This window comes from Coturnix japonica, chromosome 27 (genome assembly GCF_001577835.2).
Source record: "Coturnix japonica isolate 7356 chromosome 27, Coturnix japonica 2.1, whole genome shotgun sequence".
NCBI lineage: Eukaryota > Metazoa > Chordata > Aves > Galliformes > Phasianidae > Coturnix > Coturnix japonica.
This window is the reverse complement of record NC_029542.1, coordinates 2,127,508-2,131,328: the sequence shown is the minus strand read 5'-3', so window position 1 is coordinate 2,131,328 and position 3,821 is coordinate 2,127,508.

Below are 3,821 nucleotides of genomic sequence, written 5' to 3'. Positions count from 1 at the left end.
CGGCCCCGGGCGGGGGCGGCCGGGGAGGATGAGGATGAGGGGAGGAGGGGTGGAGGGGAGAGAGGGCGAAAGGGGGGGGGGGGGGGAGGATAAAGGAGGAGGCTCCGCTTGAAAAAGGGGGAAATAAGAGAATAAAATAATGAGAGGAGAAATCCCCAAAGTGCTTAGTCACCGCTGTCCCGGCCCGGGGTGGTTCACACAGCAACAGCTGGAGGATGGGGGGCTTCTTCCTACGCTCCTCGGAACCCCTCGGTGCTCCCCACGCTTCCCTCGGTATCGCTTGGTACCCCCTGAACCTCCTGGCACTTCCTGGCGTCGGTCCCGCAGCGTGGGGGGCTCCGGGGTGGAGTGTTGGGGCGGGGGGAGCAGGTGGGTGCTGGGGATGTTGGAGGTGGGGTCCTTGGGGTGATGGAAGTGGGATCCATCATGTGATGTAGGTGATTGAGACGAAGTCTTGGGGATGCTGGGACATCGGGGTGCTGGGTATGTTGGAAGTGGGGTTCTTGGAGTGCTGGAGGTGGCAGAAGTGGGGTCCTTAGGGTAATAGAGATGATGGAGATGGGGTTCTTGTGTGCTAGGGTGATGGAGGTAGGGTCCTTGAGATGTTGGAAGTGATGGAGGTGTTGGAGGTGCTGGAGGTGGGGCTCTTAAAGTAATGGAGGTGATGGAGATGTGGCCCTTGTGTGCTAGTGGTAATGGAGCTGATAGAGGTGATCCTTGGGGTGTTAGAAGATGATGGGCTTGGGGGTTCTGAGGCTGACAGGGGTAGGGTTATTGGGGTGCTGGAGATGATGAGGGTGAATTTCTTAGGGTATTGGAGATGATGTTGGTGGGATTCTTGTGTTCTAAGGGCGATGGAAGTGGGTCCTTGGGGTGTTGGAGTTGAGATCCTCGTGATGCTGGAAGTGGGGTTCTTGGGGTACAGGGGGCAGTGGGGGTGGTCTCCGGAGTGTTGGGGGTGGAGGGAGGTGTGCAGGTCGTACCAAGGTCCGGGGGAGGTGCGGGGAGGAGTGCGAGGGCAGAGAAAGAGATGCAGGGATGCAGGGGTGCAAGAAGCAGGGGGGAGGACGTTGGGAGTGGGGGGCTGGGGTACAGGGCTGCAGGGGCTTGGAGGTGAATGTGGGGCCGGGGGTGTAAGGAAAGAAGTGTCGGGGGTCTGCAGGGGGTTCCCGGGCGTTCACTGGGGGGTACCGGGGGTAGGAGAGGTTAGGGGGAGGTGGGGGGGGGGGCGCTGGACTCCGGGCGGGGCCACGCGTCCGGCGCTGTCCACTCCTGCGGTGCTGAAGGTCCGAAAGGACCGGGGGGGTTCGCAGTACTGGGACGGGGACACTCGGACCGGGAGGAACCTGGCCCGGTAGGAGGCTCTGTGGGTACAGAAGGTCTGTAGGTGACACGAGTGACACTGGGGATCCGTGGGATGTGAGCGATCCAGGGGCTACACTTGGGCCCCAGGTCATCCAGCCCCATGAGCTCTGTGGGGTCCCAGTGAGGACCCAGATGGGACACAGGGACCAACGCTGCCCTACCAGAGCTGATGTTCAGACGGATCCCCGATCTCAGCACTTCTGCCCATCTCTCTATATGTAAAGAAGGCCAAGAGGACCACCTCCCTTCCCTTCCTGAGCAATCCCCCCTGGCCAGCCCTCTTCCCCTGGGCCCATTACTAAGGACAGTGTCCACTGAGGGGCTTTTTATTATTATTTTGCTATGCACAATTTTTCAGGCATGAAATTGGTCTAAGAGGATTATGGTCCATTATCATCAGCAGGAGTATTTTGCTGGGATTTTCAATTAATATTCCAGAGCACCTCAGGAATACTCACAGGGACTGGGTGGCTGCCATGGGGCACTTGACCCACAGCAGTGCCCACCTGAGCTGCCTCTTGTCCCTTGGCCAGCAATGAGAGCAGGTGGGCACAGCCAGGAGCCCTGAAAGCCCGTTTCAGAGCACTGCTGCTGCTTTTATCTCTGCCTGTCATAGAAGCCAGCCTTCCCCCAGCAGAGAAAAACTTATTCCATTGTTGAAGAGGGTGAAAAACCCATTATCTTCCCCCCCATCCACTCTGCACACTGCCTCTGCCATGATTTACTGCGAGTCGTGGAGGATATTTTGCTCTATATTACAGAGATGCAGCTTAATAGCATGGGGGAGGGAGAGGGACACAGAGTCCAGGCTCCTGCCTCCTCTGTTTTCTTGTTGATATACTGGGTGACTCGAGGGAGACAGCTCTGCGCTGCAATTTCCTCACTAGAAAATAGGGACGTCGGTCACTCAGCCTTATGAAACTGCTCAGAGATTCCTGGGTGACCGGTTCTGCAAGGGAAAGAAAACTATTATTTTTATGGCTAATATGATCATAATTCTGATTATTAATCACTGGGTAGTCAGGATTTAAGGTTGGCCTCCTGCCCTCCTCTCATCCCATAAATCAGCCCGGACTGTTTGTGGACACATCACGTGGATGTGGATGTGCCCAATGATGTGGGCACGTGTCGGCTCCCAGCCCTCCCCAGAGGTGAGCAAGTGCACACAGGGGAGATTGGGGGCACCAGGGGTGGGATTTGGGCATGGGAGGGAGCACAGGAAAGGCCCCCAGCCCCTCCACCAGACTGGGGTCTATGGTACAGCCTGGGAAGCTTTGTTTCCCTCTGGCCATGTCAGGTGGAGCCTCTTCAGGTCCTCATTTCTCTGGCCTGATCTCATCTGATCAGGAGATCTCATCTGTTGGAAAAGCTTTCTACTGAACCTCTTCCCCATGCAGCCCTTGCAGCTGGAGATGCATCCTGTCATTCTCTCAGGTTATTTTTGACTGAGCTCCAGGAACCTCTCAGTGCCCCCATGGCTCTCCTAGTGCCCCCCATAGCTCTCCCAATCCCCCACTGGCTCTCCCACTGCCCACAGTGTCTCTCCCAGTGCACTAATGGGTATCCCAATCACCCATTGTCTCTTCCAGTGCTCCCATGGCTCTACCAGCTCCCTATTGGCTTTAAGAGTCCCCCACTGGCTCTCCCACTGCACTCATGGCTCTTCCATTGCCCCTGTGACTTTTCAAGTGACCCCATGGCTCTCTAATCTCCACTGGTTCTCCCACTGCTCCCATCATTCTCCCATTGCCCCCATGGCTCTCCCAGTCTCCCATATCATCCCAGCAAAACCAGTTCATCCACGAGGCAGTGAGCCTATGCCCTCAGGAGTGCTTTATGCCCAGGCTTCTTTCAATTCCCTGGGCTTCTCTGGGACTTAAACATATGTTTGCAGTTAATCCTGAGCTTACATTCTATCCCAAATAGGAAGAACTGGGGTCTCTGGGCAAATTATCCTGCTGTTCAAGACAGCTGAAGGGCTCCCTCTAATTCAACTGAGCATTAATCCTCTCTCCCTGCTCTGCTCTTCTCCTCCTCCTCCTTTGCTCAGTTCTTTCCTCCTCCTCAGACATCATTTTTGAGGTTTCACTCCTTTCCCCTTCTTTCCTTCCTTCCCACACCCCAAGCAATCAATGGAAAACTTCCCTATTTCCTGGGATGACCAGGTGCTGGGTGCCCTCCCCTCCTGGTCCTGCACCAGCAAACCCCATCAAACCATCTGTTCCTGCAGAGTCTGGGTTCAATCAGGGCATGTTTGGTTTGCCCGGCAGGCAGCGAGCTGAAGGACTGTGTAGGATAACACCAGGAAATAAAATATTTGCACTGTGCAGGGAGGTACAACACACCTGCAGTCACAGGGCAGGCAGTGGGTTGAGGGAATGGGATTGGGTATGGAGTGGCAGGATGGGGACACAGGGCTTGGTGAGGATGGGCAACCACCCAAATCCCAACACTGC